General features: G+C 44.6%; 1 long non-coding RNA gene across 1 annotated transcript in view; it reads right to left on the bottom strand.

Moving 5' to 3' along the window:
* Positions 1 to 1,242: 1,242 nt before the first annotated feature.
* Positions 1,243 to 12,892, bottom strand: part of LOC142584448 (uncharacterized) — a 105,182-nt gene continuing 93,532 nt past the window's right edge. The window contains exon 4 of the long non-coding RNA XR_012828791.1: positions 1,243 to 1,357. This is a non-coding gene — a long non-coding RNA (uncharacterized LOC142584448). The remainder of the gene's footprint in view (positions 1,358 to 12,892) is intronic.

Here is a 12,892-nt window from a genome sequence, read left to right on the forward strand (position 1 = left end):
TTTGCCTCCTTTCTCTCTGTGACCATCGTCTTGAGTCATCGGGCTCTGTAACAACGTGATAAAGCGGGACGCTACAATCTAATGAATCTAATAACACAATTTCTGACCAGAGGAGTGTAACGTACTATATTGGAGCATCCATTCACGCGATTGCCTGTTTTGGCAGCAACATATACAAGTGTTCTTGCTTTAGCAAGAAAGATAAAAAAATTAGCTGCGCTCTCTTTTTTATATAACGAAAATAAAAAAAAATATATTATTTTACAGTTTCCTCGTTCAATATGACTTGTTATTTAGTACAACAACTCTATTGCATTGCTATGCCTTCTGAAAACCCAGAGTCCAATACAACATTCAGTGCTCGCGTGAAATAAGATCCTGCAACGCTTATGCAAGGACATCATCTTACGTAGTTGAGACTGGGCGAGCTTTGAGGTGAAACTACCTTACTTCCATTGATTGAAGCGCAGATCAAATAATGAACAAGATATATGCATCTATGGGTCAACATGTATTAGAAAAGCAGATGCCGTCATCAGCGAATGAAAACTTGCATGACATGGTCACAAGTGCTGGGCTAACAAAATTTAAGAATGCCTTTCGCTCAATTATATTGCATTTTTATCACCAATTGTTTAGGACCAGTCGATCCCGGTCATAACGAAGTCAGTGCGTCGCTTGGAGCACTGAGAAAACTTGAAAAGTACTAGGATTGAAATCAGTGCATTAATTCGACCCTAACACCGCAATTTTTGCGCAGATGGATGGAAGCTGATAACAGTAAAAAAAAAAAAATTATATATAAACGTGCTGTCAGATGCCGCGTGAGGGCCCCATTTCTCGTAGACGCAATTATTCGCCACTATACATACGCTGAGATTCCCTGATAGGAGCTCTCTAATATTATGCAGAGAACTCTCCTCAAGCCAGGCTTGCACTCAGCGGTTAAAAAGTGTGCCTTAGTATCATTGCCTATATAGAGAAGTGCGGAATTCATGCAGCCGGCTCCAAGTAATTAGAAATCGGACTTTGCATGCGCGAGTGGTCCACGACTTAGTGGCGCTGATGGATAGTTTAAAAGCAGCCATTCATTGAAAGCTTCAAAACGTGAACTCTCAAATGAAAGTAGCGACAGATTAGCCAATATCAAATATAGCCTCCAAAGCGTCCCGAAGCTAATCTCTTAACGCCAAGGATTGCTCGGTTCAAGTGAATCAATATATACATGCAGGTTACCGTATGCGCTTTCTTCTTCTTCTTCTTCTTCTTCTTCTTCTTCTTAGAATAGTGCAGCAGTCTTCCTTGATAAGATGTTGGCTTGAAGTTTCTTTTTACTTGTGACGAAATTTGTCGAGTTCTGAAAAAAAAATGCAAGGGGATTTTTCTGCCTAATTTTTACCGCAATTGGGCCAGCTAAAAATACGTTCCTTCGTGCGCTTATATTTGATTAACAAGAAAAATAAATCTCGTGCACTTGGAATGACGGTAATAAAAATTGACACTAACAATAATAAAATTTGAAAGCAGAAGAAAAAAAGGTAAATAATACAAAACGTTGCCTTCCGGTGTCGAAAACTTCCTTGGGGGTTTACTGCGAACAGATGCAGAAATATGCACGGAGGAAGGAACTAGAGCCGACCGCGTATCCGGACAGAGTGACGCATCATTTGCTAGCAGAAATGATAACCAAAACCCGAACGCTGCAGGCAGCAACAACACGATGCGTCCGGACCGTCCCTGAAAAATTTGATCAGACGGAATCGACGGGAAAGCCGTTCCTGTCACGGTCGCATTTTCGTCTTTTGGCCTGTTATGACAGCATGGCCTCAGGATGAGGCTATCCGTTGGAAGATCGCCACCACTGCCCTTTTATTCCAAGCACCGTCGTATCCTGGATCGTTGGCGATGTACCCTCTCGCTGGAATATATCGAGAGGGCAGGGGAAGGTCCACCAATATTTCCACTTCAAGAAAGCAGCAGCAGCAGCGGCCAAAAAGGGGCGGGGTAGCTGCGCTTTCAGAAATATTTCTGTCGTTGTTTGCGTCCATTCACCATATTAAAAGCCCCATTGGCGCCGCCTTTCCTAGTTCTAACGTAAAAGAGGCTGTACGCACAATTTCAAATATGCAGGTTCTTGTTGTTGTTCACGATGATGTTGTCGAAAAGGAGGAGTATCTTGAAATATAGGTTGCCGAAATGGCCGGATATCCCGACGTCATCAATAATAAGGATCCAGCAAAAAGAGAGAAAAGCAAAAAAAGAAGAGTGATGATGTGTCTAAACATTTGTTCTGACTTATACAGCTGATAAAGTGTTCAATATATAGTAGACAAATACGGAGAAACTCTTTCACAAAGCAGCATCCTGCAAAGCTTCAAACTCCCTTCAGAGTATAGTGGTTAGAATACGTGCAGAGCTATGAATTATGTGCATTATACATGCGTACCTTACCTTCATTAAATGTGCTAGGTTTGATTATATGCAAACACGAGGTTTCTGACATCGAGGGCAATCAATACCAGCATGGTGTAGGCCGGGCTAGCTTCTTTAACGTAAGATGCGTCCAGAAGGGGCTGGATGCGTTAAATGCATTTGAGATAAAATGTTAGAGTAGAATGCATTTAAAGTGAACAAGAATTCGCTTTCGTAAACGCTGAAATCAACAAAAACGAAGTGGAAGAAACCTCTTAAGTTTGCTGTAAAACTGTAACATTGCGAGTACAGAAACGCTTAAGCAAACCTAGGTTGCGGCATTGCGGTGGAATCACCGTTTCTCACGCTGAGGTTTAGCTGTATTCGATACCACGTCCAAGTTGTTATTGCGATAGCAATTATATGGACGCTTTAGACGCATTTCTGCCGTCGCTGTGATGTTCCGCATAAGGGCGATAACATCGTAGCCGCGCGCCGTTTGCTGTATGTGTGAGTGAAAGCGTGCGAGGGTGAGCCGGCGATGGCGGCTCAATCTTCCAAGTTCAACGGAGGAAAGCGGGGAGGAAGCGCGCCTTCTCCTGTCGCGCGCAAGGCATTGGGGGGAGGGGAGGGACGGGGAGAGAGCGTTTTACTCCGGCGGCTGCTGAGTATGGCGCGGCCGCGTCGGTCCTGTCTTGAAAGCGATCTGCAATGCGGCAGAGTGCGCCGAACGCTGATAGCTTCGTGTGCGCCATGTTTTCGCCGCTTAGTTCGCGTTAAAGCGAGAGGCAGCGCGAATTGTCAATTCCCTCGTGGCTGCTATCGCGCTTCCTCCCTCCAGCGTTTTGAGAGCGAGTGTGCGAGGTCATCGAACAAGATGTGTTCATGTTTTGCTGTACGCGTGACACCATGCTTGTTAACGTAATTAGTAAGCGAATGTGTACAAGTACATACGGCCGATAAAACTACTATTCTTACTGCGTATAACTGTCTACTAATTTGCTGTCGCAATCGATGCTTCGATTATTGAGCGAAACTGCGACTTCTTTTTTTTTCCTGCTTCATCCTCTGTAGTTTACAGATAGCAAGGTACTCGAAGATCCCATAACTCTGATTTATCTGTGGAACCGACATTGCATAAGAGCAGTTCTGATTCACAAATACTTACGCACAAAACGGCTGTGCGTGATTCTTCGGGGTGCTTGCCTGGGTAATTTTTGGCTATGTGGATTCCCTAGAGCTTGGTGACAGCGTTTCAACGTAAAAAAATACGCGATCAGCTTTTTAATCAGTCACATTCAGGTAAAGCTAAATAAAAAAGAAAATACGCCGCGCAGCTGTAAGGAGCCGGAGGGAAATGAAGTTTTTCTGCGCGAATATTCATACTGCGAAATATGCCTGATAATAGGAAACCAGGGCATTACAGCTCTATCATCGCCTCCTAGATAGAACAAGAACTGGGTGCACAGTGCAATTACTTTATTTCAAAGCGGCTGATGTTCATATTGTCGAACGCGCAACGACCAAAGTATGAACTCAATAGGCACTGGTTTTACCTCGTGTGCACCGCTACATTAGCATAGGTTCGTTGGAAAAGCTATTACGTTGTGGATGTTTGTACCTGTTTGAAAAAGCTAGAGCGCTAACATGCCACGACGACCTACTAAAAGACTTTGCAGCCATTATAACCACTCCCCATCTTTTCCGTTATTAAGTCGTTTCCGTAATCGTTGTAAAATCAGAATCCTTTTCTAAGAAATGATGATTTTCCAGAAATATGTGCAACAAGGACGCATACGCATTGCTTTTCTTTTTCTCCTTGTACAGGGAGGCCCGTTTCAAGAAATGACCGAACAAAGTGGCCCGTTCCGAACTGCCGTCTTCATCCCACCTCTTACAAACTGCGGGCTCCCGAATGGTTCGCTATCTATATGGCCAGCGCTTCGTGCCGATCGATGTAAAACTACAGTCGACAAACAGCTCACTTATCGAGGTGCAATCGTTTCCTGCGCCAGCATGTACAAAGCAGGCTCGGACACGACGCACCGGAACAAACAAAACGTGGCCCCGGGACGCCGTCCACTCCGGGTCGTCGCCGTGGTGTCGTTGCGGTCCCTTCATCATCGAGGGCGAAAGCGAAGTTGATTGTGGCGTGCGCGCTTCCCGACGAATCGTTTGTGTGCTTGCACGCATGTATGACAATCTCATTCGCCACTCCTCTGTCACGGGTCACGTACGTGCATGGGTGCGACGGAATACGTTTATTGATTCTGCACTCCTTTTGGACGTGCGTTGTGGATATCGGTACCTTTTGTTTACGCGCTCCCTACTTTCTTCGTCACCGATCCCATCCACCTCTTTTTTCCTTTAGGATATGAATTTGAACAAGAGCCTCTAAGTAGTGTCGGTTACTTCCCGGCGGAGGCCAAGAAACAATGAAAGCACGAAAAAAGCACTTAAAAAAACACCTAACAGAAGCGCGACGACGCATGCAGAATTTCGCACACGCGCCCGTCACGCCACTGCCTCGCCGACGACAACCCGTCTCGCCCCGCGGCGTCGCGTCGCCGTATCTGCTCCGTCGAGGCACGCTCGGGACGTGGCGCCGCAGCCAATGGGAATTTAAGTGCCATTTTGCTTCTACGGACACCGGCGTTTTTGCTCATTGGGCCGTTTGATGCTTTTTAATGAACGAATGAATGAATGAATGAATGAATGAATGAATGAATGAATGAATGAATGAATGAATATAATGAGGAGTTTCACCTAGAAAAACGCACTTACTCGTCAATACAGTATTGGAAAAGAATTTGTGCGACCCGTGCCGTTGAGTGATAAACTGCAACCCTTTTGCTATTACAAACCACCCAGTATCTGCGAAACGGTTGACTTTCTACTGCTTGCCATTAAAATGTACTTTTTTTGTGATCTGCTCATGCCTCGAAACTGTACGTGCGTTCTGCGTCACTTTATAATGCCTATTAAGCTACTAGGGAAAACACGGGGAAAGCGGGAGATGGAAAGTCAAGACAATGAGCAAAACGAGAACAAGGTTAAAGCGGGAGCCAACGTTGCGATAAGTGGGCAAGTACACTTGTGGAAAGGTTGTATCATGCAAACCACCGCAAGATTGTCGGGAGAATGTCGACAAGTTTTAGCACAACAGTTTTCCAATCAACCGTTTCCGGCAGAGCTGAGACACGTGTTAGAGGCGCTCCTGGCGTCATGCACTCTACTATACGCTTTGAACCTCCACGCGCCGATGGAATTGTGGAACTTTGCTGCCCGCGTTCGAAATTCTGTACCATCCAACTGACGCAGCTATGAAGTACATCTCAACGTGTAGATTTTGCTTTCGTTGTTCTAGACAAAACTAGTGCGGGAGTGTCTGATACTTCTTGCCTTTTTTGTATATTAAACAAAATAAATTGTGGGGTTTAACGTGCAAAAACCACTTTCTGATTATGAGGCACGCCGTAGTGGAAGACTCCGGAAATTTCGACCACCTGGGGTTCTTTAACGTGCACCTAAATCTAAGTACACTCGTGTTTTCGCATTTCGCTCCCATAGAAATGCAGCCGCCGTGGCCGGGATTCGATCCCGCGACCTCGTGCTCAGCAGCCCAACACGATAGCCACTGAGCAACCACGGCGGGTTTTTTTCTATATGTACTGCTATTTCAAACACAGATACTTCTTTTAGGCGCAAGGAAGACAGTGGTACTGGCTAACGCAAATAGGTTTGAGCGTGCATGCTTCACTACGTCTAATTTAGCCATGCGTGCTTCAACAACATTTCAACTGCAACATCTCGTTGGAGGGCGCTGACGCCGTTGAGTAACCAAGATGGTGAGCCGATTACGTAATGGCATGAATATTTCTCCGCCACACGCACACATCTCAACCATGAAGAGAAGGCGCCGACAAAATTCGCTATTTCTGCGCAGACTTATAACTTTCTTCGTAGAGGCTGCATATGAAAACGACGACGAAGTGCAAAAGTATAGTGGGAAAGGAAGAAGCAACGCTAAATCCACGTAGTGGGCACGCATCATAACGTAGGTTAGTCTGAGCTAGGCTAGGCTATGCTACGCTAGGCAAGACAAGGCACGCAACACTACTGCTGACACGGTACCTTCCAGAGTAGCTAATATTGCATGACCTAACCTCTACCAAACTCTGTGGAGAAAAGAACTGGACCACCCATTCCCAATAGGTGCAAGTTGTGGTCTGCGCTCTATTTGTGTGCCGCGTTTTCCACAGCAAAGACACCAAATCATCACCTACGCTATTGGGATCTCGCTGATTACAAGCTAAATCCTACATGTTATATTTGTCTCTCTCCTTACGTACATAGGATGCGCCTGTTTGTGCCTTTGCCTGTGAACATTTCAGGCTCCTGCTATAAAATTTTATTTTCCGCGTGATGCCTTTCGCATTTTGTTTATGTTGCCCAGCGGGTAAGTTCTTTGTTTTTAACTGACTGAGTATTCAATGAACAAGGATGGTTTGTCTATTTCAATGGATCTTGGAAGTCCGTTACTGAATCGCGGAGGACGTGTTCGCCCGAGCCATCGTCTCGTCTCAAAACTCGTATGCACGAATCTGAGGCACAGCGTGCGCCTCTTGAGATCGAGTGATCGATTCCTGGGCGGATGAAAGCAGACGCGTGGTTTCTCACGGCCGAGACGAAGTCGGCAGTGCCCTCAAGGCGCCAGCTTCGAAGAGAGGAGAGCTGGCCTTGGCTCGTGAAATGGTAATTAAAGCTGCATTCGAAATGGCAGAGCTGCGTTTGCTCCAGTAGCTCTATTAACTCTCTCCTGACGTTCCTTAACAAAAAAGAAAGAAAACCTTTAATGGAAAAAAAAATGCTGGATGCACATTTCTAAGGCCGAAATCAAGCCGCATTTTATTTTTTTTATTTGCGATTGTCCAATTGTTCTCCAACGGTCCAATTAATTTTTCGTTTAGCAATTGTCCAATTAGCAACGTTTTGTTGTAGTTTGACCGTTTTTTACAATTCGCAATCCCTGTTCTCGAAGTAGGTTTCTTGTTCCCCTAATTACTTTCTCAATTTACCCTGCATATTCGTTGTCCTAAGTGTTAGATGCCCCTCCTTCTAGGTTGCAGCGTGCATGACCTGCACCTGATTCGTCTATGGGGTGCAAAAAAAAAACTTTTTTTTGATAGTCTTTATGGGCGATTGGACTCTCTGTGAACAGGTTCATGCGCAACTGTGAATGCTGCATGTATGTAACAAAACATGTGCGGATTTCCACCTTGTGAAATGTGTGAAAGTTTTCCTTCTTTACTTGAGTAGTGTTTTCAGTAGGGTGCGTATATTAAATTTTGGGATAGCCTGCTATAAAGAGGCCTACATTACCATTTTTCTACATTGAAAGTAAAGCAATATTTTTGAAATTCCTGAATTAGCTCCGGCCGAGGCTCGCTAAACGTTCATCATCGATCGCAACGACTACACTGCGCTGGTGGTGGTGTGTCGTAGCTGCAGGTGGGTTTAGTCTGGCGATCGAGACCAGAAATTGCTTCTCCTGAGCGTCTGTTTCATTGTCACTGGGTATTCGCCATCTCTGTCAGAAAGAATCGAGCACAGATTGAATAGTTTATTTGTGCATATGTCCATAGCTAACGAAGAGCATTACACGATGCTTCTCGTCGAAACGTGCGTCATAAGTACAGGTAGAAGCCGTCAAAGAAAGCACGCAGCACATGTCTTCGCGAAAGCGTTCAACGTCTTTTCTCGCGAGTTATTGTGAGCCGTAAGCCATGCGTGCGCAAGCGCTAGTATCCTGCTCAAGTTAGGACAGAAATAGAACTATGACAAATGTAGCTTCAGATTTTTCTAACTTTGCAATAAACCAAGAAGTCAAGGCGCCAATTTCTTAATCGATATACCAGTTGCAGCACAAGGCCAGTTTTACTGCCCTACACGAGCACTTGTGTTGCAACGCTCGCTTAGAGCCACTAGCCAGTAAAGCTAGCGATATTCTCGCTTATTTTGTCGAAGTCGAAGCCCGCTGGTGTGTGAACCTTTGCAGGCGGTCACACCGACCTCGAACTCGTTTCAGTGGTTCCTTGCGTGACTTGAAATTTTGAAACTTGACAACACAGTCAGATGGAAACAAAAAGGTAATATATATATTTTTTCGTTAGCAGCGTCTCTGGGCAAAAACATACGAAAAAGTACTGTAAATTGCATGTATCGCAACTGTGCAGAGCTTTAAGTTTGGCTACGTGCACAGACACAAAAGAAAAGTAATTTCGACACACGGATACACTAGCTGTTTTCATTAGGCGTTTCACCAACATGCAATGGTGATAGTAAAATTTTTACAAATTCATGGAAGCAAGATTTCACACAGAGGGCGATACCGAGCAATCTGTTGATCCTTACCGCAATTCGGAACATTCATTTCACATAAATTGCTGCGGTTTTCATGCCTCTATCGGGGAAAGATAAACAATTCTTGCAACAAGTCGAAGATGTAGTAAGGTCAGAACGTACCGAAGAGCCAGGTTCGTTATCGCAATAATCACAACCATGCTGCTGACGATGTACGAAGCGCTTTTGGGCTAGCCTCTTTTACGGATATGCACCTGTAGTCGAGATCGTTTTAGTAGCTTGTTTTACACTTTGTGTCAGTGCTGTTTCTGTGTACTGTGCTACATCAACTGATGCATAAGTCAAAGTGCTTTGGAAAAAGAAATGCAACGCTGTGTTGCCGCACAGCGTGGTAGAGCGGAAATTGCAATCTATGTTTCTTCCGGTCGATACACTTACCTCTCTATTGTCGCCTTTGTTAGGTTTTAAAAGGAAATCGCGATGTTTTAGTTCTTCCCGGTCGATTAAACACTCCTTGAAAAAGGAGCTTTACTTTTAAATATTTCTTCTTTTTCTTTATGCCAGAAACTTTTTTATAGTGTGGTGAGTCGAAGCCTTTTAGGAAATCGTTATCGACAGCCTTAGTATGCAAAAGGTTTGAACTCTTCGCGCGTACCTATTTATAAAGATACCATTTAAGCAGAATATATAATAAAGAAGCGGTTCTGTTAGTTAGCGGGTTTTCTGGAGAAAAATCAATGGTTGCTATATTACGCCAATCACAAGGTCTAAAAGCACTTTGTCACATTATCGGCATCTGTTCTTCTTTGCTTATGCTTCTCTAAGGGGTAAACCACGTGAAAAACTAAGTAACCAAATCTCCTGGGTGAATTTAGATGCACGCTGCTCGATTTATTGCCAAAATCTCCTCGTTATTATTCAGTTTGTTTTTGGTTTCGTTGAATGGTAGGTCATCACAAGCAAGAGTGGATTGACTTTGTCGCAAGTTCGTATATGGGGCCTCGAATGAAACATCATAACTCTAATCTCACGAACTCTAACTCTAATCTCACGAACCTACTCGAATCAGTTCAAAATAAAGCCGCGCGGTTCATCTTAACTTCCTACTCTCGATATCAAACTGTGTCCGCCTTAATGAAATTACTTAATCTCCCTTCACTTGACATGCGCAGGAAATTATGTCGGTTGTCCTGCGTCCATAGCCTTTACCACAGCAACATTACATTTGCTCGAGCCCATATTCTTCCCGCTTCCCACATCTCGACCCGCACACACCATGTTCATAAAGTAAAACCTATACTTGCTAGGACTAACGCTTATCAAAATTCACCTCTAGTTTTATCTATTGCCGAATCAACCTCGTTACGTTCAAACATTGTCTCTCTTACGGAATCATCACCATTTCATGCAGCACTGCTAACCTTTTTAGAGTGTATCAACTTGTCCGAACCAACATTTGCTTGATTATTTACTTAAACAGTGCTTTCATGGGCTTGGTATTGTATGAAAGTCATTACGTTTCATCTGATGTGTATATCTGTGTAGGTTTTTTACCTAATCATCATTCAATTGTTTCCTTAAACTCATTTTCTGATGGGTACTGATTGTCTACATCGCACTTTAGGTTCTCATGCGTTTTTCACCATGCCAAATATTGTAAAACTCCTTTTCTCCTTTCTTTCTTTCTCCTTTCTTTCTTTCTTCTTTCTTTTGTTTCTGCTAGATGTTTAGATCATTGTTTTTATGGTTCCTAATACCTTCATATATTTTCGTCGTCCCCCCCCCCCCCCCTATGTAATGCCCTAAGGGTCCCTTAGGGTGCTTAAATAAATAAATAAATAAATAAATAAATAAATAAATAAATAAATAAATAAACGATGTGCTGCGCGTTCGACTTCCGCATTCACTGTTCAAACAAAAAAAAGTTACCAAAATAGCCGTTTTACAACAAAAATTTCAACATGTTCGGCTTTACCTGGCTATAAACTTCGAACACAAATCTTGTTGACAGAAACGCGTAACAGAAAAAAAAAGATAAAAAGAATTATAAGTAATTGCACAGAAAACACGTTACTAGCAACCATTATTTTACTTGCTCACAACGTATGTACAGTCGAGTGCAAAAGTGTAAAGACCACGGCATATGGAATATATATATATATATATATATATATATAGTCATATCATAAGAAGCCAACAAACACTGACACCAAGGACAACATAGAGGAAATTACTTGTGCTTAATAAATGAAATAGGGAAACGATAAATTAATGGAAATTAAAGTGGATGAAAAAACAACTTGCCGCAGCTGCGAACCGAACCCACAACCTTCGAATGAGTGAGAATAAGACGGCGCTCATGTGATTCTGCTCAGATGAGCTATAAAAGGGATTATCTGATTGTACTCACAGATTAAAGCGTGCTACTAGAATGCCAGTAACACAAATATTGGACGCAGGAAACAAGGCGGGAGAGCGCTGGGTTAGTGCGCTTAGCTGTATGCGGTGCTTGCCCCTAGCTCTTGACGTTCTCGGTTCTTCTAATATTTAAGTTTCATGCCTTGATATTCTAATGTCTACGCGCATATGTACTCGCCTGAACAAAAATATACGGACCAGTCATTCCGCTATAAAGCCAATTTTCTTCTCCGCCTACGAATGTACCCTGATATTGAGGACTGCACGTCCAAACTTGGCGAGCCTGTGGTTTGTACTTTTTTACGCGCAAGCGCACATGCGCCGTCTGTGAAATCGGAAGCCGCCGAGCTGGGAGAGGTGCGCAAGCGCCGGAAAAGGAGGGCACCTGGAAACGCAAAGGAGGAGCGTGGTGGAAGGAGGAGGAGGAAGGAAGTGAAGCGTCGCGGAGGAGGAGGGTGGGCAGAGGCGCGCTGGATTCACCTCTTCTGGCAGTGGTAACGGGCTCTGTGTGCGGCTATGGATCTACCAGGTCCGTCCGGCGATCGAGGCCGAGCGAGAAGGATGGAGCAGCAACTCAAGCGGTGGCAGGCCCAGCGCGAGTCGACCGACCACGAAGTCGTGGGCAAGCGCAGGGCACGAGCTGAATAAGACCAGCAAAAGGTGCGGGCTCGGCGCGGACGGGAGACTCCCGAAGAACGCGCAAGGCGGCTTGTGGCAATGCGGGTGCGTCAGGCAAGACGGCAGAGCTTAGAAACTCCGGAACAGCACCCATACGCTTGCGCGTAACCAGCGTTCGCGAAGTGAAACATCCCTACATCTTTTTTGCTGACGGGTGTACAGTCGAGTGCAAAAGTTTAAGCACCAGAGTTGCCGCTACATTTCTTTATTTTTTCTTCACAGCCTAGGCTGCAATCAAGTTTACTGTCCACGTGCGCCTGCTTCAGCAGCACCATGCTTTTATACAATTTCAAGCCAACAAACACTGACACCAAGGACAACATAGGGGAAATTACTTGTGCTTAATAAATGAAATAGAGAAGCGATAAATTAATGGAAATTAAAGTGGATGAAAAAACAACTTGCCGCAGGTGGGACGGACGGAATCGCCGGACGGACCTGGTAGATCCATAGCCGCACACAGAGCTCGTTACCACTGCCAGAAGAGGTGAATCCAGCGCGCCTCTGCCCACCCTCCTCCTCCGCGACGCTTCACTTCCTTCCTCCTCCTCCTTCCACCACGCTCCTCCTTTGCGTTTCCAGGTGCCCTCCTTTTCCGGCGCTTGCGCACCTCTCCCAGCTCGGCGGCTTCCGATTTCACAGACGGCGTATGTGCGCTTGCGCGTAAAAAAGTACAAACCACAGGCTCGCCAAGTTTGGACGTGCAGTCCTCAATATCAGGGTACATTCGTAGGCGGAGAAGAAAATTGGCTTTATAGCGGAATGACTGGTCCGTATATTTTTGTTCAGGCGAGTACATATGCGCGTAGACATTAGAATATCAAGGCATGAAACTTAAATATTAGAAGAACAGAGAACGTCAAGAGCTAGGGGCAAGCACCGCATACAGCTAAGCGCACTAACCCAGCGCTCTCCCGCCTTGTTTCCTGCGTCCAATATTTGTGTTACTGGCATTCTAGTAGCACGCTTTAATCTGTGAGTACAATCAGATAATCCCTTTTATAGCTCATCTGAGCAAAAT

Source organism: Dermacentor variabilis, chromosome 6 (genome assembly GCF_050947875.1).
Source record: "Dermacentor variabilis isolate Ectoservices chromosome 6, ASM5094787v1, whole genome shotgun sequence".
Classification (NCBI taxonomy): domain Eukaryota; kingdom Metazoa; phylum Arthropoda; class Arachnida; order Ixodida; family Ixodidae; genus Dermacentor; species Dermacentor variabilis.